Genomic DNA, 22,859 nt, shown 5'->3' with positions numbered 1-22,859 from the left:
GCCAGTTCTGGGGAGGTGGCTGACAGCTGCCACATGGTTTGGGCGTAGCTCCCGGCGGTGGCCGAGGTCAGAGGGAGCGCCGTTGCCATAGCAACCGTTCCAGCCGTGCTCCACCAGGCGGCAGGACCGTCGCTGCGCCGCCGCGCGCCTAGTCGCACGCTCTCGACGCATGCGTCGGAATGTGGAGAGAGGAAGCGGGAGGGAAATGGGGAATAAATACGCGCGTTCGCCTGGGGTTCTCGCTTCGGCGAGCGCGGCTTCGGCCGCTTATCTGTTTTTTGAGCAGCGTCCGTTCCGGCGGACGCAGTTGTTGCTGCGACGCGCGTCTTTCCTTTCCTCTCTCTCCTTCCTCTGCTCTTTTAACTCTCCTCTATCTGCACGTGGCAGCGGTGGTGGCTTGGCTCGAGCCAGTAGCAGGCCCGTGCAATTTCCTTTTCATCCTTCTCTCAGTCACAACAACAACAACAGGGTAAAGGCACAACACAAGCTGAAGAGGTTGCTATCGCCCTAGCTGCTTCTGATACCAAATCAAAACACATCATAACTGATTCGCGTTCGGCGTGTAAAAATTATGAGACTGGCTGGATAACTCCACTAGCTGAACGAATATTAAGGAACTGCAGCCGAGACACCGATCCTACTCCCCGCTGCATAGCTTGGACTCCGGGCCATCAGGGCCTAGCAGGAAACGAAGCTGCAGACGCGGCGGCCCGAGCACTCATTCACCGGGCGTTCCCATTGGCTCCTGGGCACCTGAAACCTGAAGGTGGCTCTTTACTCTCGTTCAAAGACATAACATCTTATTATAAGGATAGGCACCGCGTGTACCCAGCCCCTGCAAAGGGACTGGGGAAAGCAAACGAACGCGTTCTACTTAGACTATTCACTAATACAATGCTGTGCCCGGTAGTATTAAAACATTTCGATCCCGCGTTCACTGGCAGGTGCAAACACTGTGGCGAGGTGGCTGACACCTACCACATGGTTTGGGCTTGCCAGCGCAACTCAGCTCTCTCCCCCCACCCCAACCCTACCAGAGAGGAATGGGAGGCGGCCCTGCTTGGCTGCTCAGACCTTCAGGCCCAAAAGGCTTTGGTCAAGAGGGCTAAGCTGGCGGCTTCGACCAATGGGGTTCCGGAATAGGGACTCCACCCATTGCGGGGCTCTTTAAGAAAGCCTCACCTCTTTTATTAAATAAAGGCTTTTCATCATCATCATCACCTCGTATCTTGAAGCGCGACTTAGGTGTCCACTGTCCCAGTGTCTACTACGGCGTCCCTCATAGCCTACGTGTCGCTTTGGGACGTTAAACCCTATAATTTAATTGTACATACACAGTGGACGCTGCAAATATGCCCTCTGTTAGCACAATGCTGTGTGCGATTGTTCGTGGTTGTTTTCTGGTTTGGTTTGTGGGGTTTAACGTCCCAAAGCGACTAAGGCTATGAGACGCCGTAGTGGAGGGCTCCGGAAATTTCGACCACCTGGGGTTCATTAACGTGCACTGACATCGCACAGTACACGGGCCTCTAGAATTTCTCCTCCAAAGAAATTCAACCGCCGCGGCCGGGATCGAACCCGCGTCTTTCGGGTCAGCAGCCGAGCACCATAACCACTGAGCCACCGCGGCGGCTGCGGTTGTTTTCTGTCAACGTCGTACAGTAGTAGATGTGCAATTCAAACTAGTCCGATCTCAGCGTCATGTTGTTGTTGCGACTGAAAGAAGGATGAAAATGAAATTGCACGGGCCTGCCGACTGGCTCGAGCTGAGCTGCCACCGCTGCCACGTGCAGATAGAGGAGAGTTAAAAGATATGACAGATTGAAAGAACAGACGCGCGTCGCAACAACCGCGTCCACCGAAGCGAAGACGCCGGCTGTAACCGATACCCCCCAGCGTCATGATGCTCTTTGCATCGTTTATAAGGTATTAAACGGTTTCCTGCAGTGCTATGATAAAAAGGAAGGCTTCACTCTGCACCACTCTGCCCCGATCTCAGTGCACCAGCGTTCTGTCAGCGCCTTGGACCGCTCGGCCATCCTGACATTTTTTTTCTTTATTGCATGGAACTTCTTGCATGCAATAAACAAAAAACTGTCAGGATAGCCGAGTAGTCCAAGGCGCTGCGTTCAGGCAAACACCACCTAGAGGTGGTGTTGGTTCAGGTCGCAGTCCGGTCTTCCGGGCGTGGGTTCGAATCCCACTTCTGACATCACTTCTTTTTAATGCCCGCAAGACCGAAAAAGAAGCCTTCTCTCTGCGCCGATCTCAGAGCACCCGTGTTCTGTCAGGATGGCCGAGCGGTCCAAGGCGCTGCGTTCAGGTCGCAGTCCGGTCTTCCGGGCGTGGGTTCGAATCCCACTTCTGACATCACTTCTTTTTTATGCCCGCAAGACCGAAGAAGAAGGCTTCTCTCTGCGCCGATCTCAGTGCAACCGTGTTCTGTCAGGATGGCCGAGCGGTCCAAGGCGCTGCGTTCAGGTCGCAGTCCGGTCTTCCGGGCGTGGGTTCGAATCCCACTTCTGACATCACTTCTTTTTTTATGCCCGCAAGACCGAAAAAGAAGCCTTCTTTCTGCGCCGATCTCGATGCACCCGTGTTCTGTCAGGATGGCCGAGCGGTCCAAGGCGCTGCGTTCAGGTCGCAGTCCGGTCTTCCGGGCGTGGGTTCGAATCCCACTTCTGACATCACTTCTTTTTTATGCCCGCAAGACCGAAGAAGAAGGCTTCTCTCTGCGCCGATCTCAGTGCAACCGTGTTCTGTCAGGATGGCCGAGCGGTCCAAGGCGCTGCGTTCAGGTCGCAGTCCGGTCTTCCGGGCGTGGGTTCGAATCCCACTTCTGACATCACTTCTTTTTTTATGCCCGCAAGACCGAAAAAGAAGCCTTCTTTCTGCGCCGATCTCGATGCACCCGTGTTCTGTCAGGATGGCCGAGCGGTCCAAGGCGCTGCGTTCAGGTCGCAGTCCGGTCTTCCGGGCGTGGGTTCGAATCCCACTTCTGACATTACTTCTTTTTTATGCCTCCAAGACCAAAAAGGAAGCCTTCTCTCTGCGCCGATCTCAGTGCACCCGTGTTCTGTCAGGATGGCCGAGACTGGAGCCGAAAGCTGGTTGGAAAGGTGGGAAAGCTTCAAAAATGACGTAAAAATGAAAGCTATTGAGAGAGCAAGCATACTAAGACGCGAAGAAAAACAGAAAGAAAAGGAATTGCACTGCCAGTTGAAACTATTGCTGAACATAGAATCTGCGCAGCCTGGTTGATGCATGAACCAGATAAAGGAAGTTAAAAGAAAGCTAGAGCAGGCCAATGAAGATAAGTACCGAGGGGCCATTGTGCGGGCACGCACTGAGCGATTATGGATGGGTGAGGCGCGCACTAAGCGGTCACTGAGCGATGAAAAGAGCGATGCCTCGAAAAACGAAATGCAAAAAAAATAATGTACAGAAATGAAGAAACCACTGATCCAGAGAAGATAAAACGCGCCTTTTTTTAGCAATATCAAGCTTTGCAAATGAAGAAGGATGGCTTTGAACGGAACTATTTTCGATTAATGCCCAAATTAGATGAGAGTGAGAAGGAAAGACTTGAAGCTCCAATCAGTATAACAGAAATAGAGAAAGGTTTGGTTTGGTTTAACGTCCCAAAGCGACTAAGGCTATGAGAGACGCCGTAGTGGAGGGCTCCGGAAATTTCGACCACCTGGGGTTCTTTAACGTGCACTGACAGCGCACAGTACACGGGCCTCTAGAATTTCTCCTCCAAAGAAATTCCAGCCGCCGCGGCCGGGATCGAACCCACGTCCTTTGGGTCAGCAGCCGAGCACCATAGCCACTGAGCCACCGCGGCGGCTAGAAATAGAGAAAGCAATTGACCAGTTAAATGCCGGGAAGTCCCCTGGGCGCAGCTGGGTGCAGCTTTCTATAAGGCCTTTAAAGATGAACTAAGTCAGGTCCTGCATAGAGTAATCGAAGAAGCCTATGAAACAAAACGATTGCCGCCATCTTTCAAAGCTGCCCACGTTGTATTGATTCCGAAGTATGAGGATTCAGCAAGGCTGCTTTTGGTGGGGTCTTATCGGCCGATAAGCCTCACCAATGTAGATTACAAACTCCTTATGAAAGTTTTAGCGAGAAGGACACAGAACGTCATTAAAGACCTAGTGGGACCACACCAAACTTGTGGAATACAAGGACGAAGTATTACGACCAATACATAGCTTGCACCGACGTTACATCCGGTGGCAGTCGGTTGCGAGTCGGCCATGCTGCCGAACCACTGCCAGGCCGCATAGAGAAAGATATTGGTAAAGAGCGGACACTCGGCGAAATCTGGCCCCAGGAAATGACGCGCAATCCTCCTCCTCCAATAGATAATCTGCCGCCTCCAGGATGGCGCCACCAGTCTAAACGCGCCCGCGCGAGCGCGGGCGGGTAGCTGGCGCGGCGGCTCAGACCCATCCGAGCAGCAGTCAACGGAGCATCGTGGGCAGGGTTGCCAGGTTTGGCTACTTTGCGCCAAATTGGCGACTTTTAGGACCGCTTGGCGACAAAAATTTGAACTTGGCTACTTGGCTACTTTTTGGCTACTTTTGAAAGCGAAGTTAGGGCTGTAATGGACCTTTTTTTCTGCCAATGATCCATACATCTTTGCTTGAGTGCGTCAGAATTCCATACGCGAACACCATTATTCTGGCGGTGCCAGTCTTTTTGTTAAAATTTTGCTTGTAATAATGTCCTAGACTTAAAATACTTCTCGCTCCTGTGTTCACTGGCTCCTGTGTTCTCCCAAGCGAGATTCCGCCTCCGCTGTGCTATGCTGATATGAAGGTTTCCTTAGAACCAGCGATAAGAAATGTCCCATCTCCATTCACTCAATCATGACCTCAATGCGCTTCAGCTAAATAAGGATGTGAATTGCTACTTAGCTGATATACCTTGTTTCCTCAGTTGGATACTGGTTCAAAGCGCGTTGATCGGCCACACATGATGATGCTGAGAATTACAGTCTTGGTTAAAATTTTTCAGGGCAAATACGGTTTCCTTTTAGCCGATTACTGGGGAACGGGGAAGAGCAAAAGGCTTTGAAACGCGATGACGAAGGCTCTTCGTATCGTACAGCGATATCCTGAGAGCCATGAGTTCCCCAGAATACGGCTGAAATGGAAGCCATGTGACCTGAAAAAATTTGGCCAAGGCTATGCTTTCTATGCCTTTAGAACATATGAACTGCATGTGGCGATCAGTCTATTTTTGCAATATAAAGCTGCAAAAAGATCACAGGAGAGAAACGGAAAAAGAAATAGGCTCATCAAATCAAACGCTTCTTTATGGAGCAGTGAAGAAATTTCATGCAAAAAACATTGCCAGGCATGTCATATCTATATACATATATACATATATATCTGGGAATTAAAATTGCCATGGCTGTGGCTTAGCAACACCAATTATTTCTCCTCTGAAAAGAAGAAAAACTGTTCTGATTACTTTTCCCACACCCTCTTTCCCTTCGTTTCCGTGCTTCTGTGCCATGGTGTTCATGTATTTCCTTTCATTTAATATGCGATGCTTTTGTAATTCAGAGTTATTCGCATTCACAAATTACCCTGCGTCCTACAAGAATTATATATTTCTTGCGCTTTTATGCTTCTGGTGACGCTTTTCTGCAACCTTGGCGCTACCTTTGGCTACTTTTGACACTTCGGCAGCTGGTTGGCTACTTTTCTGGCTACTTTTCAGCTTTTTGTGGCTACTTTTAAAATTTAGGACCTGGCAACCCTGATCGTGGGGCTGTTTTGTGCGCGTGTAAGCGTGCGGCGTATTTGTTCGTGCGGGCAGACCGCAATTTTTTTCGTCTCTCTTGCCCTTCGACGCAGAACTCCTCCTGTTTATGACGGCGGCAAGGTGAGAAATGTTTATTTGTGGAAGTACGCTGTATTGCGTGCAATTTAGGCGGCCGCGCCGGCCGCCGTTGCCTGTCTGCAGTTCGTGAAGCGGCGCGCTCGCTCTGTGGCCAGCCGGCTGTTGTTCACGGAATTCTTGCAGTTTGTGGCAACGTCAAGGAAGGAATGTTTTGTTTTTGCAAAAGTACGCTACATTTCAAGCACTTTATGCAAAATTACGCTGCATTTCGAGCACTCTAGCTTAATACGCCGGCGCAGTTGTGAAGGGCGCGCGCACGCTGTGTCATGCTACGCCGTGGCGGGAGCGGCGGGAGGAATGATGCTGCATGATGCAGCCTCGCCGGTCGGTGCGTAGAAACAAAAAAAAAACCTGCCCACGGCCTGTGGCCCGACGCGCTGTGCCTAGCGGTTAGTTGTGCTTGGTTTCGCGCTTTCTCGGGACGTCACGTTTTTGTATGGCCCCCGACAATATGTAACTTCTTATGGGTGACGTTTGTCGGTGTAAGGTTAAAATGTACTTTTTTGAAATTGGGTGAACGGCGAAGACGACCGTTCCCGCGCAGCAAGTACGGGACCGTAGTTTTCAAGACTGGTGGAAAAAAAAAAAAGATGACGCACGAAAAGCTCAAAAACCTTACTCTTGTAGTACGTATGTATGTATGTAGTACGTGTGAAAGAGTCCGTTATCTGCGCTCGTGGAAACGCACATTTCGCCCGTGCATTGACAACACAGGGATGCCCTTTTGAAAACCGGCAAAAAAAGGCAACGCGTCGGGCTTTCTAAACTCTAAAGAGCTTGAAAACCAAGAACTGTTGCGCCGATAGTTTAATTTTCTATGGTTCTTAAGACATACGTTCCACCCGTGTATTTCTCAGTGCCCCTAACACATTGTGTACTTCTGGTTCGTAGTCAGTGGTGTGGCCGTCTTTGTACGAAATATTCTCGAACAAACCGCGTACTCTGCTGTCCACCTAGGTTTTAGAAGGTAGACAATAACGTCGGGGAATGTAGAAATGCTTGCAAAAAGCTGATTGGTATCTGCCGTGTAGTAGGGTATGTGTATTGTACTTTGCCCAACGACGTTCAGCACGCGAGTTTCGCAAAAACATGTTTACTCCGCTCGTAATTTCGTTCCCTCGCCGCTTTCGCACCTTTTCACTGTTTACAGAGTTACAATATAAGGAGACTGAGAATGACCATACTTGCGAATTTTTCAGGTGATGCCACCCGTCGGCAACACCTGCTGTGTGCCGTGGTGCCGCAACAGGATCACCTTGAGCAGGAGGCCAGGAACCATCTTCGGCCACGGCCGGTCTCGACGCGCGCGCTTTCTCGCTCACTCCTTCCGTGCTTCGGCATCCCACGGCTTTGTTTATGTTGCACAAAATAAATGTTCTCATTTCACACAAAACCTGGTGTCTTTTGTGGAGTGCTAATATTTGGCAAAGGCTGTGATGCAGCTGCGTTCATGGCTGGTCAAAAGCACTCGAAATCTATTTAATTATACGCTGCCAACGGCGCAGCGGGGCGCGGCGTATGCTAACATTCAAACCGCGCGCCCCTGAAACCGGAACCGGATGTCGTCCCAGGCAGCAAGGCGCAGCGCATGCAGCCATTCAAACTGCACGCGCCTGAAACCGAAACCGGATGTTATGAGACTCCATCCGCTTGGTGCGCTGCAGTCAAATGGCCGCTGGCAATGCAGGCGGTGAAATTAAAAATGCAGTCATGGGTAGAAGGGAATAGGATACTCGGAGAACTTCAGAATGGGTTCAGAAGGGGTAGGCGGTTAGATGATAGCATGTTCGTGCTTACCCAATGCATAGAAATAGCTAAGGCGGAAAATAGACCTCTGTTTATAGCCTTTCTAGACATAAGCGGTGCATACGATAACGTGAACAGGGAACTCCTGTGGAGCATATTGAAAGATTTAGGTATTGGTGATGAGGTAATTGATTTTCTACAGGAAATCTACCGAGATAATGAAGTTGAAATTACATGGGAAGGGAAAAAAAGTACCACAACTGTAGGGGTGCACAAAGGATTAAGGCAAGGTTGCCCTCTATCACCGCTGCTGTTCATGCTTTACGTGATAAATATGGAAAGAAGGCTAGAAGAAAGTAATCTGGGTTATAATCTATCGTACAGATTAGGCGGAAATGTAGTTGAGCAGCGACTCCCGGGTTTAATGTATGCGGACGATATTGTACTGTTAGCAGATAGCCAGGAAGATTTACAAACTTTGGTTAATTGCTGTGGAGACGAAGGAGACGCTCTAGGATTCAGTTTTAGCGCAACTAAATCAGGTGTGATGATTTTTAACGATACAACTGATCAGGTGCTTACAATACAAGGCCACGAAATACCCAAAGTGGCCGAATACAAATACCTCGGGATATGGCTAAACGAAGGGCAGATATACACGGAAAAGCATGAACAGGCTCTTAGGGCAAAAGGACGAAGAGACGCCGGGATAATGAAACATAGGGCATTATGGGGGTACAACAAATATGAAGTACTAAGAGGTATTTGGAAAGGAATAATGGTGCCGGGACTTACTTTCGGCAATGCGGTTCTGTGCTTAAGGGCAGAAGTTCAGTCGAGATTAGACGTAAATCAGAGAGCTGTTGGAAGATTAGCACTAGGTGCCCACGGCAAAACCACAAACGAGGCAGTACAAGGGGATATGGGCTGGGCATCGTTCGAGGCACGGGAAGCTAAGAGTAAAATACTATATGAAGAACGCCTGAGGAAATTGGACGATAACAGATGGGCAGCTAAGGTATTTAAATATTTATACAGAAAGAACGTTGACTCACAGTGGCGGAAAAGAACTAGAAAACTAACCAGTAAGTATGCCGGTCATGAAGACGGAGAAAGAAAGAGCATTAAACGACAGGTCAAAAACGCGGAAGTTAAGAATTGGATGAATTCAATGGAAAAGAAACATAGTGTAGAACTATATCGATTCTGGAAAAGGCAGATCAGGAAAGAATTTTTCTATGATAACTCAAGAGGCAGTGCCCTACTTTTTGAAGCTAGATCAGGGTGTCTTAGAACGCGCAGCTACAAAAAGAAATTTAACGAAGAAGATGACACATGTGCAGCGTGTGGTAGATCTGTGGAAACAATTGAACACCTCATAATCAAATGTGATGGTATCCATCCGGATGTCGATGCAGGCACAGTCACTCTTTCTGAGGCCCTAGGGTTTAAAGATAACAATGGTCATGTAAATAAATCTGCAGTGGAAGTCAGCAAAAAGCGATTGGAGGATTGGTGGCTGAAAAGCAGAGATGTGGAATAAGGTTAGAATAGTAGGAAACCGTAGGCAAAGTTGATGGAGAATCTTAATGAGAATTGCCAACACAGTAAACAAAAAAAAATAATAAATAAAGAAAAGCTGAGCATGGTGGCAATTGCCACCACCCCGTTTCAAAGGGGGCGCTCCTATCCATCCATCCATCCATCCATCCGCTGGGCCTATGTGGCTGGGCCCTATGAGAGTGTCCGCTCTTTACCAATATCTTTCTCTATGCAGGCCGCCTCTAGCTTTCCGCTGCCTGTGTTAGCTCGCAACGTGTCGGTTCTCGTCCATCCGTAGATTCGGTACGGTTTTGTGTGCCACCCTTGGCTGCTATGACTGTAGCGGCAGCTCCAGGCGAAACAAGAAGCCGATTAACACGAACTTCATCTGCATTCGCAAGATAATCGCAGGCATGCAAGTGCGAGCGCTCCATGACACAGTAGGAATCTGCGCGAGCTGTGGCTGGCTCGCATTAAGCGCGATGATTTGGACCCCGACAACCCAAATTTAATTGTGTTCGGAGTGCACTTTGTGACAGGTAAGAGGCTTGTGTCGTCAACTTAATGTTTACGATGTAGCGAACCACGGCGGGCGCGCCTGATACCGCCTAGGCCGATCGCTGCCGTAGCGCCAACGACGACGAAGCGTCGCTGAAAGACGAAGTGCCGCCGCTCTGCACGAGATCGCTTGGGTTGGACTGGCCGTCTTCTGCGCTGCTCGCCGTTTTGTGTCGCCCGCTGTGAACACCACGCCTTGCACCATTTCTGCAGAAACCCCCTTTCAACGAAAACGTGGGAAGCAGTGGCTACACTCTTGAATGTTGCTGTTTTGATTGACGCCATCTAATTTGTCTGAAAACACAAACCCAGACTGGGTCCCGTGTCGCTGCATCCTAGCTACAGGAATAGGCAATCCTTTTCGGATCGCTGCGACCGCAGCGAGCAATGATGGCAGAGAAAGCGGCGTGCCGAGGCCGAGCTTTTCGTCTCCTTGCTTGCGCATCGCAGACAGGCTTCTCACCCACCTGCTGTAGAAATCATTGTGTGGTCCCATTGATTCGAAGGCTTTCATTTTTTCCAACTTCACAAAGCTGGAAGGAGTACACGATATCCCCCGTGGGCCACTTCGAGGAACACATCAACGCCCATCGTCGCGTCGACTCCCGGTCGCAGCGTGTACGGATCTGTATCGTCAATAATTTTCACTTCGTCTGCGTAGCTACACGCGCCGATCGAATAAATTCAGACCAGTAGCCTTCACTAAATGGTTCATTCCTCTGTGGAGTAGGCCTCGCATTCGAAAGGTAAGAAAATAATCCAAAGCGTCCGAGGAGTCGTCCGGCATCGCAGGGCTATGGCCACCATAGCAGGGCGGACGGGCGGGGACGTCCGAATGGTTCGGCAGCATGGCCGCAAGCGCTTGATGGGGGCGGAAGTGACGACACGTGCAACCTATGTATATACATGTGAAGAGAAGTGTTTTGGAGTGTTGCGATACTTTTGATGGACGAGTTGCGATGATGCAGCTCGACCTAGCAAAAGCTTTTGATCGAGTGTGCCATGAAGTGCTTTTTAATATCCTAGAATTTGTGAACATAGGAAGTGTTATTACAGAGGGAGTCAAAATGGCTTACTTTGATTGTGCAGTGCGAATTATTGTAAATAAGAATCTCACCGAAAGAGTGCCAGTGAAATCGTCTGTGAGGCAGGGCTGTCCATTATCCCCGTTGCTTTTTGCTTTATACCTAGAGCCGATTGAGCATGATACAGAACGAAAGGATACGCGGTTTCGCGCTGGAAGCAACGGAGGTAAAAATGCTTGCGTACGCAGATGATGTCGCTATTTTTTGTAGAGACAAAGAAAGCGTTCAAGAAACTGTTAGAGTGGCGGCTGATTTCTGCGCTAAAACGGGGTGCCGTGTTAACTGGGAGAAATCATCTCGATTCTGGCACGGGGAGTGGGATCAAAAGCCTGAAGTGTTTGCCAATGTGCGATGGACAGCGCTGCCCTCAAAGTACTTGGGTGTACCACTTGACCAATACAATGACACTGAGGAATACTGGAATAGGGAAATAGAGAATCTCAGAAGGAAAACGCAAGCATGGAACGGCCGGAACCTATCTATGTTCACACGAGCAACTGTTTGCAACCTTTTCGTGGTTGCAAAGTATGTCTTGCAGGTATTGTTCATGTCGCGCGTAACCATACAAAAAATATATCGAATCTTTGCTGTTTTCGTGTGGGGGAAGCACATGGGAACGTACGAGTCGGACAAATCTGTTTATTTCGGTTCGAAAAGGGGGAGTGGGGCTTGTGCATTTGTTTATCAGACAGATTGTGTCGCGTTTTATTTTTCTGCGAGACCAGAATGATCCCTTTTTGTGTACTTTTGTGCAAGTGCGCCTGCGCAATGCTTTGCCTGAGTTTTTGGTGTCCTGTTCTGATAAAAGAACGACAGCCGTAAGAGGATTTTGGCGCGAAGTTGTCACGGCATTTAACATGCTGAAAGTGCGCTTTTGTTTAGATTATTTAAGTTATGTGTCGAGAAAGAAACTGTATAAAGATTTGTTGGATGTCATGCTGCCTGCACCAGTGTATCGACAGCTTGGTTGTGGAGGCCCAGGGCAAGATGTTCTGAAAAGGGTGAAACGTATGCCAGTAAATCCTGACGTGAAAAGTTTTTTCTTCAAACTCCATACTAACACTCTGCCAGTTAAAACCTGGCTAGAACAAAAGGGCATTTTTGCGCCATGGACGGTTAACTGTATGCTCTGCAAAAAGCCTGAGACAGTCGAGCATGTGTTTATAGAATGTTGGGATCCGGTATTCCATTGGGACATTCTACAAAGAACAATAAAGAAAGACCTGCCAATCACGCCGTATGCAATCCGGTTCTTAGCGGTAGAAGATGACCGAGATGTTCCTTATGACCTCATCATGCTACTGGGCCTCCACAGCATATGGAAAACCAGGATGTCAGTGAGAAATGCCGATGTGAACATTTGACCTGTAAGAGAAAATTTCATTGAAAGTGTTGTGCATGAATGTTACCGAGCCCAATCGGAGCTACCCGAATGGCTTGGCGTGCTGGATGAACTTGCAGCCCTCAAGAAGTTTTAAACAACCACGTTGACCGTAGTCCGGTTCACGTGTTTTAGCGGTTTGTTTGTGTGTTTGTTTGTTATCGTTGTCAAAACAGGCAATAAAGAAAAAAAAAGTCAGGATGGCCGTGGGCTAGAGGTGCAGGCTTATTTCTCGTGTGTGTCTGGCCGGTGTATTGCGCTTGATTTTTGTCTGAACGGCACTGAGTGGCGCATTGTTACCGTGTACGCGCCGAATGTGGTTGAGGAAAGGGTTGCCTTTTTCCAAAGCCTCCAAGAGCGCCTTTGCACGGAGAGGCGGCTCATTGTATTAGGTGACTTCAATTGTGTTCTTAATGCGCGCGATAAGTCAAGCACCCGGGGGTTTCGAGACAGGAGCACTGAAAAGTTGATGCGAATGATCGAGAACGGAAACCTTGAGGAAGTGGCTGAACTTATTGAGGGTGCATGCGCGGGCAGTGCAGTTCACTCATTTCCAGGGCTCAAGCCATGCACGGCTGGACCGCATTTACGCATCAGTCGACCTTGCCCCTGATTGCAACCATTATGAAGTTGTGGGAGTCTCCTTCTCAGACCACTGTTTAGTTGAGTGCTGCCTGGGAAGTGTGAACCGAAGCAAGGCATTTTCGTGGGAAATGTGGAAGCTAAACAACACGCTTCTTCACGACGATATCTACTGCAGAGCAGTAAAGGATGAAATAGGGAAAATAAACCCGCGCAAGAACCTGAAGATTTGGCAACAGTGGGAGCTAAGTAAAGAATCTTTAAAAATCAAAGCAATAGAAAGGGCGACATGTATCTGTTATAAGAAAAAACAAGACGAAGCTGAGCTAAGGGCACTGCTTCAAACGCTGATGAAGCAGGAATGCAAGGAGCCTGGGAAATGGATAGAAGATGTCAGGAAAACAAAACAAAAGATAGAGCTTATCGAAGAACGGCGTTATCGCGGAGCACTAGTGAGGGCGAGGGCGGAAGACACAGCTGCTGGCGAAGCGCCATCGAAACGTGCTCTTGGTCTAGATAAAGCGCGCGCTGAAAGAAATCACATCGATAAAATAGATTGGGGGGGTATCTTATCGGCAGACACTGACCACATCAAAGAAGCCTTTAATGAATACTACCAGAGGCTTTTTTCATCGACTCCTGTAGACGCAGTAGTCTTTACGCATCAGTTTCTTGGTGCAATGCCACGGCTTGACGAAGAAAGCAAAAAGAGAATGGAACTAGCAATAACTCACAGCGAGGTAGAGCACGCGATAGATCAGTTAAACCTAGGAAAATCACCAGGACCAGATGGACTCAGTGCGGCATTTTATAAAGAATTTAAGCACGAAATTGCCCCAGTGCTGTGTACAATGTTCAATGAAGCCTATGAAATAAACGTGTTGTCTCCGTCTTCTGGGACCTCCCATACAGTGCTCATACCTAAAACGGATGATATAGAGAAATTACAATTGGTTACAGCGTATCGACCGATAGCACTCACTAATGTGGACTACAAAATTTTTATGAAGGTATTGGCGCGAAGACTGCAGACAGTGATATCGGATATTGTTGGACCTCACCAGACATGTGGAATCAAAGGGCGCTCAATTTTTTCCAATATTCACAAAGCACGCAGTGTGCTTGAAAGCTGTGACGACATCAGTGGGCGAGTAGCGATGCTTCAGATTGATCTCGAAAAGGCATTTGATTGTGTTTCCCATGAAATTTTGTTTACCGTTTTAGACCATGTGAACGTCGGTTCAGTTATCCGTAAGGGTGTAGCCCTGGCGTATCGAAACTGCACGACAAGGCTGGGGGCCCCCATTAGCGTGCAGCGTTCGGTGCGTCAGGGCTGCCCCCTCAGCCCTCTCTTGTTTTGTATTTACATCGAAACGCTGTGCATGAAAATCATAGAAAACAATAGTATTTATGGCTTTAGGCTACAAGCAGCTGAAGTTAAGCTGCTGGCCTATGCAGATGACGTTGCAGTATTTACGGTTGATCAGGGGAGCATAAGTGAAGCTGTCGGGTGTGTACGCGCGTTCAGCGAAGTCACAGGTAGCGGGGTTAACTGGTCCAAGTGCCTTGGGCTCTGGCATGGATGGTGGCCATCCCACCCGGACCATTTCGCCAACGTACCGTGGCCGACGACCCCGGGCAAGTATTTGGGCGTTCCGCTCGATGCTTATCGCGATAGCGAGGACTATTGGAAAGAGCAAACTAAAGACGCACGTGACCGAGCTGGGAAATGGAAAGGCACCAGCCTTTCAATTTTCGCCAGAGCTACAGTCTGCAATCTTTCTTTTATTAGCAAACTCTGGTATGTGATGCAGGTTTTGCATTGCTCGCGTGTGAACGTTCAGAAGCTACACAGGATTTTTGCAGTTTTCATATGGGCGTCCGAATGGGAGCGTTGTAGCAGAACGAACCTGTTCCGGCGGGTAAAAGACGGGGGGTAGGGCACCTCTTTTTAAGGCAGTTGGTGAACCGTTTTTTGTTTTCGCGACGTCACAGACCCGTTCTTGCGCACCGTGTGCCAAGTGAAGCTGCGGCGATTGCTGCCGGAGTTTGTGGTATCCACAGGAGAGCTCTCTGGTGGAACTTTTGGTTACTATAAAGAGATTGTAGCAAGCGTTCGGTTTCTTTCGGCACGTTTTTCCACCGATTATTTGTGGAAAAGTAAAAGGAAAAAGTTGTACAATGATCTTTGTGATATCGTTTTCCCAGAGCCCATGTACAGGGCCTTGTACAGTGGAGGCCCCGGAGGGGATTTTTCAAAAAGGGTGAAGAAAATGCAGGTGCCACCAGGAGTGAAGACTTTCTTTTTTAAGTTACGCACCGGGACGTTACCAGTTAAAAAGTTTCTAGAGGGAAAGGATTTATTTTTACCGTGGGGATCGAACTGCTTAATTTGTAAACAGCCTGCAACAATAGACCATGTTTTTTTGCATTGCTGGGAAGGGGTTTATTTTTGGGACGTGTTACAAAGGACCATAAAGAAAGAGCTACCACTTGACGCGCACGGAATTCGCTATTTAAGCACTGATAATGAGGAGGGGGCACCTTTTGATCTCATAATGCTCTTGGGCCTCCACTGTATATGGCGCTCCAGAATGGCAGGCTACCATTGTGACAAAGACGCACGACCGGCCCGAACTTATTTTCGGGAAAGAATGGACTGGTTTCTTGCCATCCAAAAAGCAGTTGCGGAGCCTCCCGAGTGGCTCTCAAGACTAGAGCCGTTGTGTATGTTGCGGGAATTTTAATCTGACGAAGCCAGTCTCGTGCTGGCTGACCACGACAGTGTCGCATGTATAAAGCGTTATGTGTATTTTTGTTGTGCAATGTCATGAGCCAAAGCCAGGCAATAAAGAAAACAAAAATGTCAGGATGGCCGAGCGGTCCAAGGCGCTGCGTTCAGGTCGCAGTCCTGTCTTACGGGCGTGGGTTCGAATCCCACTTCTGACATCACTTTTTTTTTATGCCTGCAAGACCAAAAAGGAAGGCTTCACTCCGCGCCGATCTCAGTGCCCCAGCGTTCTGTCAGGATGGCCGAGCGGTCCGAGGCGCTGCGTTCAGGTCGCAGTCCGGTCTTCCGGGCGTGGGTTCGAATCCCACTTCTGACATCACTTTTTTTATGCCTGCATGACCAAAAAGGAACGGTTCACTCTGCGCCGATCTCAATGCACCCACGTTCTGTCAGGATGGCCGAGCGGTCCAAGGCGCTGCGTTCAGGTCGCAGTCCGGTCTTCCGGGCGTGGGTTCGAATCCCACTTCTGACATTACTTTTTTATGCCTGCAAGACCAAAAAGGAAGGCTTCACTCTGCGCCGATCTCAGTGCACCAGCGTTCTGTCAGGATGGCAAAGAAGTTGCCGGGTCTTGTCGTGCAAGCTCATTTCTCGTGTCCTTCAGGTCGTTGTGTCGCTATCGATTTTACATTGAACAACATTGAGTGGCGAATTGTCTGTGTGTACGCACCAAATGTTACGGACGAAAGGGCTGCGTTTTTTCGAAGTGTTGAACAGCGTCTTAGTTCCGAGAAACAGCTTATCATCATGCGCGACTTCAACTGCGTCCTAAGTGGCTGCGATAAAACCAGTGCAAGGGTGTTCAGGGACGCAAGTACGAAGATACTGTCGCAAATAATATATAAATGGAACCTTGAGGATGTGGCAGAGTGTTTGCAAGGCGCGTGCGGTGTGAAGTACACACACTTTCAGAGGACAAGCCATGCTCGGCTTGACCGCATTTATGTATCGCTGGATGTGATTCCAAAATGCAACAGTTACCATGTAGTGCCGGTGGCTTTTTCGGACCACTGTTTAGTAGTGTGTGGGATAGGATTGAAAAAACGGGGCAGTGCTTTTAGTTGGGATCTGTGGAAAATAAATAACAAGCTAATTAAGGACGATGACTTTAGCTGTGCAGTAATTGAAGAAATAAGCAAAATAGAGCCTAGTAGTGAGCTGAAAATATGGCAACAGTGGGAACTTTGCAAAGCACAGGTTAAAATTAAAGCAGTTGAACGGTCTAGTGCCATTGCGTACGAAGAGAATCTAAACGAACGCAATCTAAGATGTATGCTTGCAAAACTGCTAGAAAAGGAAAGTGAAGCACCTGGTAAATGGATCGATGACAACAGGAAAATAAAACCAAAAATTCAACTAATAGAAGAGGACCGTTATCGTGGAGCGTTGGTGCGGGCCAGAGCGGAAGATGTAGCAGCAGGGGAGACGCCGTCGAAACGAGCGTTGGGAATTGAAAAGGCTCATGCTCGGCGAAATCACATTGATAGCATAGAATGGGGTGGCATTTTATCAGACGAAAACGAACACATAAAGCGTGCGTTTTTTGAATACTATCAGGCGCTCTTCGCATTACAGGATGCAGACATGAATACGTTTAAGGACAGGTTTCTTGAGGCACTGCCGCGACTCAGCGACGAGCAGAAAGACGTTTTAGAGCTCGCAATAACCGAATCAGAGGTAGAAATGGCAATAGACAATTTAAATTCTGGGAAATCACCAGGACCAGACCGGTTAAGCGCGGCGTTTTACAAATCATTTAAGAGCAGAATCGCGCCAGTGTTGAAGACGGTCTTTAATGAAGTTTACGACGTACGTCAATTGCCTCCTTCCTATGGTAAATCACACACTGTCTTAATTCCGAAAACGGATGAAGCTGACAATTTACGACACGTAACAGGGTACAGGCCAATCGCTCTCACGAATGTTGATTATAAAATTTATATGAAAGTGTTGGCGCAAAGGTTACAGTGTGTGATCCAGGTAATTGTTGGACCCCATCAAACGTGTGGGATAAAAGGCCGGTCTATTCTGTCTAACATAAACAAGACAAGATGTGTGCTCGAGTGCTGTGATTTTACAAATAGTCGCGTTGCCATCTTGCAGCTTGATCTCGAAAAGGCGTTCGACTGTGTCGCGCATAAAATTTTGCTGTGCATACTTGATTACGTGAATGTTGGTTATGTCATCAGGGAGGGAGTCGCCTTGGCGTATCGGAACTGTACGACGAGATTGATTGTTAACCACTGTCTGCGGGCCCCCATTCGTGTGCAGCGTTCGGTACGTCAAGGCTGCCCCCTCAGCCCTCTTCTGTTTGCCATTTACATCGAGACTGTGTTTAAACATAATCGAAAACAAGAGAATAACTGGTTTTCGGCTGCAAGCTGAGGAGGTGAAGCTGCTGGCATATGCGGATGATTTAGCGGTTTTTTCCGTTAATCGATAAGGTGTAACAGAGGCCGTTGAATGTGTCGCTGAATTCTGCAAAACCTCTGGCAGCAGAGTGAACTGGTCCAAGTCAGTGGGGCTCTGGCACGGAGCATGGCAAACGACGATGGACCACTTTGCAAACGTACCCTGGGTGAAGACCCCAACGAAGTACCTTGGAGTCCCGCTAGAAAGCTATCGCGATAGCGAAACATATTGGAGAGTGCAGACCCAGGATGTGCGTGAGAAGGCGGAAAGATGGAAAGGAACAGGCTTATCAATTTTCGCTAGAGCCGCCGTGTGCAACCTTTTCTTTATCAGTAAGGTGTGGTATGCGATGCAAGTGTTGCATTGTGGAAGAATGAGCATACAAAAGCTACATCGGATTTTTGCTGTTTTTGTGTGGGCTGCACAATGGGAAAGGTGCAGCCGGACGAATTTGTTTAGAAAAGTGAAGGATGGTGGAGTGGGTCTGGGACACCTTTTCTTGCGGCAGATTGTTAACAGATTTATGCTTCTGCGTGATGTCAGTGATCCGTTTTTGCGCTCCGCGTGCCAAGTAAGGATGGGGCGCGCGCTGCCTGACTTTGTTGTTGCAACCGAAACCCTATCAGGCGGAATTTTTGGGTACTTCAGAGAAGTTGTCGCAAGTGTCCGATTTCTCTCAACGAGGTTTTCCAACGAATATTTATCTACAGTGAACAGGAAAAAATTGTATAAGGATTTGTGTGAATTTGTCTTGCCGGAACCCATGTATAGGGCCTTGTACAGTGGAGGCCCTGGAAGGAATGTGTTAAAAAGGGTAAAGAGAATGCACGTTGAGCCAGGGGTTAAAACTTTTTTTTTTCAAGTTGCACACTGGAACGTTATCAGTCAAAATGTTTTTACAGGATAAGGGCTTATTTCTACCGTGGGGTCATCACTGCCTTATCTGCAAGCAACCAGAAACGATAGATCACGTGTTTCTGCATTGTTGGGAAGCGGTTTACTTTTGGGACGTACTTCGAAGGACTATAAAGAAACAATTTCCACTTCACCCCCATGGAATACGGTATCTGCCCATTGAAAACGAGGACGGAGTACCTTTCGATCTCATAATGTTATTGGGCCTCCACAGTATTTGGCGCGCGAGAATGGCAGGATATTACTGTGATCCCGACGCGAGGCCAGCACGAATTTATTTTCGTGAAACTGTGCACCGGTTTGTTGATAGGGTCAAAGCTGTTGGCGAGGCTTCCGAGTGGTTGTCAAGGGTGGAGCCTTTGGTAGCTCTAAATGAATTTTAAAGTGACGAAGCCAGCCCCTGGCAGGCTGACTATATCAACACCAAGTGTTCATTGTGACCCGCCATTTTGTTGTGTAATGTCAAAGCCAGGCAATAAATAAAAAAAGAATGGCAGGATGGCCGAGCGGTCCAAGGCGCTGCGTTCAGGTCGCAGTCCGGTCTTCCGGGCGTAGGTTCGAAACCCACTTCTGACATTAGCTTTTTTCTTTTGTGTTTCCAGAACTCTTACACCATGGTTGCCAGCTATCAGCTTCTTCCCCGCGGCTTCGCCGGCTCAATAATTATACAATTAGCACAAAGTGGCACGAGAGTAAAGTTTGCCGCACGAAAAGAGACCGAAAATGCGTCTTCGATCCTCACTGCATGCATGCTTGAGAAGCTGTGTTAATCGAACAATTTCTTTTCGGCTGGTAGAACCCTTTTGCAAGACTCAACGCGAGTGGAATGCTTCTCTGTCTGCACCGACCAATAGGCAACTCCCTCTTATTTCGCCCCATCCACAGGCACAGTCATGACTGCTCCTGCTTCCGAGGCTACGTGCCGCTGGCATTATTAACGCCGCAGCATTAAGGAGCTCGCGGGGCAGAAAATCCAACGTCGACGTCGCTGACCGTGAGCGAAAAATCCGCAAAAAATCCAGAGAAGCGACCTAAGATGCAGATGGGCTGCCTAGGTCGCGTGACATGGCGGTGCAATCACAACCTATAGCCCAATAAACACTGAACGTCTCTTGGACGTCCTGAAGACATCCTGAACGTCCCCAGAACGTCCAGAGGAGTTTCAATGCCTATTGGATAGCTACGGGATTGCGAGCAAACTGCGCACCGTGGCAGGTGGCAGCTAAATTAATGATTGGCCGCTCGGGAAGAGCAACCTGGGTTGCACAAGCCCCACCGCTGGGAGCAGCTGCCATCGCAAGGCAGTGCAGCATCGTTTACCCTATACACCACTGGGCCAGGGGTGGTATGAAGACTGCCAGGGATCTATGAATGCAGTGTAGATAATGACCAATTCTATCACGTCATACCTTTAGGGCGGAGCTTAAGTGTCCCCTCCATGTTTTTCTGCAGCTTGCTACACAAACTGTGGATTCGCTAAATGAGCGCATGAAGATAATGGTAAACTATTTAGCATTTACCGTGAGAGCTCGAAGTTCCCTCCGAAATGCTCCAGTTACCACCACTGCGCCCCAGTGCTATGTTCTTTCAAGTCCTGCTGTCTTGGACATCACAATTAAGAGGCAACTGTGGAATATTGTGACATACTCTTCTGGAGATGTTGGTGGGGGATAGTCTAATCTTCCGATGAGTAGAAAAACCTGGCTTTTAAAGCTTCGCCTGCGCTGGCACCAAGTAGTAAAGATTGCCATAAAAAACCAATGGGGTGCGTTTTTGACACTGAAGAGCAAGAAATTACAAGCGACCCGAGAAGTTATCTGCGGATATATTGACTGTTGTGGTGCAGTCTTACGATATGCTAAAAATTGCGTGCAAAAACAACTTCGCTTTGATAAATGCGCATGTGCAGAATTTCTGGGCGTGACATGGATGTGTACAAGCAGCCATTGCTCATCTTGTTGGTATGAAACGCGAGGTGACCTCTGGTTATGTTAAATATTCTCTTCTACTAGGCACTAGTTGCAGCTTTACTTGTTTGCACTATAATAAATCTGCAGAAAGCGCCGATGATGCAGTATTCTTCCGCGGCCGTCACGGCCGGATCGCAGTTCTTGGGTTTTAACCTGGCCGCGGAGGCCACGTTTCGGTGGAGGCGAAACGCCAAAGGTGCCCGTGTGTTGTGCGATATCAGTGCACATGAAAGTTCTGCAGGTGGTCGAAATTATTCCGGAGACCTCCACTACGACACCCCTTTTTATTGCGAAAGCAATACTGCTCGCACTTTCAAGCCTTCGCGTGACCCGGCCGCAGTTACGTTTGACCTTTAGCGGAATGAATATGGGCGACCAACTCGCTCCTTCCTCGGCTGCAGGTATACACCGCGCCGCGCAGGCGCTACTGCCGCTGTGACGTCATACCAGCTGTAGATTATGCTGAAAAAATCAGAAATCTTCGTGTATAATGACAAAGCACTCAGGAAAAAACCTCCCTCTGACCCACAGGTGTACGTGGATGGAAGGGAGATACCAAAAGTAGACACAATACGAGGCCTCTACTTAAAAACACATGGAAGAAACACAATCACAATTAACAAGTTAGAAAACCACGCGACCTAGACATTAAACCTCATCAGGAGGGTCTCACGTAAGGGAGGCGGCCTCAAGGAAAAAAACATCCTGAGATTGGTACAGGCCTTCATCATTAGTAGAGTGGGCTACGCCACGCCATATCTGAACCTAAAGGCAGATGAGAGGAGCAAGATAGACGCGCTAGTCAGGAAAGGCGTAAAAAAAGGCTCTAGGGCTCCCGACATGTACATCAACGGAGAAGCTACTGGCCCTAGGACTGCACAATACGATTGCAGAAATCACGGAAGCGGTTAAAACCTCGCAACTTGAAAGACTCAGCACGACGCGAGTGGGAAGAGCTACGCTCAGTAATATTGGAATGGCCACAGACAGGGGGCAAAAGGATGGGGTCGACATTGACAGGGAAATCAGGGCGCACCTACGAATCCCTCCCCTACCCAAAAACATGCACCCTGAGAATAATAAGAAAAGGCGACAGAAAAGGGCGGAAGCGATAGAAACAATATATCGGGGCAAATCCCGAAATGAAGTCGCCTACGTAGATGCGGCAGGGGACAGACACAGTCGATAAATGACCGTAGCAGTGGTATACATGGGGGGGGGGGGGCTTGGCACCAAAGCTAGATACATTATTAGCGACAGTAAAACTGCAATCCAAAATTTCAGTAGAGGGAGGGTAATACCCCTCACCGCCAAAATTTTAACACAAGGAGCGATTGATAGGACGATCAACATCATCTGGACCCCGGCGCACGAATCTGTAGCGGTAACGAGGCGGCCCACAGTGCAGCTCAAGATCTCTACCTACGAGCTGTACAGGAAGGGTCGGCTAGGCCGAATATGATATAGAAGGGCGATTAACCTCGTATCAAGAGATTATAGAACACTACAGGCAATGCCGGAGGTGTTTTCCCCCACCAAACACGGCGTTAAATAGGAGTCAGGCGACGGCGTGGAGACGCCTGCAGACTGGAGTATACCCGAACCCAGAACTAAATAAACATATCCGATCGGACTGCGAGGACGATAAATGTAAAAAGTGTGGGGCGAGAGGAACCCTCGACCACATAATTTGGGAGTGCACTTACTCCCCAGGCACGGCGCAAAACATTAGCAGTAGGGAAGCCTGGGAAACCTTGTTGCGGAGCTCGGACCCTGAGCTCCAACTCACCGCCGTCCAACTGGCAGAAGAGGCCGCCGGCGAAACCAACCCGGCCAGCATCGACTGCGACCATCCCGTGCGGCTGGGCCGCACCTAAGTCCCCTCCCCCTTAAAAGGGGGGAGGGGGGGGGGTGAGACAGAGTGGCCCAGGCGGTGTGGTCCTTATCTGTTGGACAAT

At 48.7% G+C, this 22,859-nt stretch overlaps 10 non-coding genes across 10 annotated transcripts; all 10 read left to right on the top strand.

Annotated features, from left to right (window-relative positions):
• Window positions 1-2,096: 2,096 nt before the first annotated feature.
• On the top strand, window positions 2,097-2,212 carry TRNAL-CAG (transfer RNA leucine (anticodon CAG)). The gene is made up of 2 exons: window positions 2,097-2,134; window positions 2,167-2,212. It is a non-coding gene; the product is annotated as a tRNA-Leu (tRNA).
• Window positions 2,213-2,286: 74 nt separating this feature from the next.
• Window positions 2,287-2,370, top strand: TRNAL-CAG (transfer RNA leucine (anticodon CAG)). The gene has a single exon. It is a non-coding gene; the product is annotated as a tRNA-Leu (tRNA).
• Window positions 2,371-2,444: 74 nt separating this feature from the next.
• On the top strand, window positions 2,445-2,528 carry TRNAL-CAG (transfer RNA leucine (anticodon CAG)). The gene has a single exon. It is a non-coding gene; the product is annotated as a tRNA-Leu (tRNA).
• A 75-nt stretch (window positions 2,529-2,603) lies between these two features.
• TRNAL-CAG (transfer RNA leucine (anticodon CAG)) lies at window positions 2,604-2,687 on the top strand. Its single transcript has one exon. It is a non-coding gene; the product is annotated as a tRNA-Leu (tRNA).
• Window positions 2,688-2,761: 74 nt separating this feature from the next.
• Window positions 2,762-2,845, top strand: TRNAL-CAG (transfer RNA leucine (anticodon CAG)). Its single transcript has one exon. It is a non-coding gene; the product is annotated as a tRNA-Leu (tRNA).
• Window positions 2,846-2,920: 75 nt separating this feature from the next.
• TRNAL-CAG (transfer RNA leucine (anticodon CAG)) lies at window positions 2,921-3,004 on the top strand. Its single transcript has one exon. It is a non-coding gene; the product is annotated as a tRNA-Leu (tRNA).
• A 12,674-nt stretch (window positions 3,005-15,678) lies between these two features.
• On the top strand, window positions 15,679-15,762 carry TRNAL-CAG (transfer RNA leucine (anticodon CAG)). Its single transcript has one exon. It is a non-coding gene; the product is annotated as a tRNA-Leu (tRNA).
• Window positions 15,763-15,836: 74 nt separating this feature from the next.
• On the top strand, window positions 15,837-15,920 carry TRNAL-CAG (transfer RNA leucine (anticodon CAG)). The gene has a single exon. It is a non-coding gene; the product is annotated as a tRNA-Leu (tRNA).
• A 72-nt stretch (window positions 15,921-15,992) lies between these two features.
• TRNAL-CAG (transfer RNA leucine (anticodon CAG)) lies at window positions 15,993-16,076 on the top strand. Its single transcript has one exon. It is a non-coding gene; the product is annotated as a tRNA-Leu (tRNA).
• Window positions 16,077-19,423: 3,347 nt separating this feature from the next.
• Window positions 19,424-19,507, top strand: TRNAL-CAG (transfer RNA leucine (anticodon CAG)). The gene has a single exon. It is a non-coding gene; the product is annotated as a tRNA-Leu (tRNA).
• Window positions 19,508-22,859: the final 3,352 nt, after the last annotated feature.

This window comes from Amblyomma mixtum, chromosome 2 (assembly GCF_055824585.1).
Source record: "Amblyomma mixtum isolate Tamu chromosome 2, ASM5582458v1, whole genome shotgun sequence".
Taxonomy (NCBI): domain Eukaryota; kingdom Metazoa; phylum Arthropoda; class Arachnida; order Ixodida; family Ixodidae; genus Amblyomma; species Amblyomma mixtum.
The sequence above is the reverse complement of the archived record's forward strand: the minus strand, read 5'-3'. Positions and strand labels throughout refer to the sequence as shown.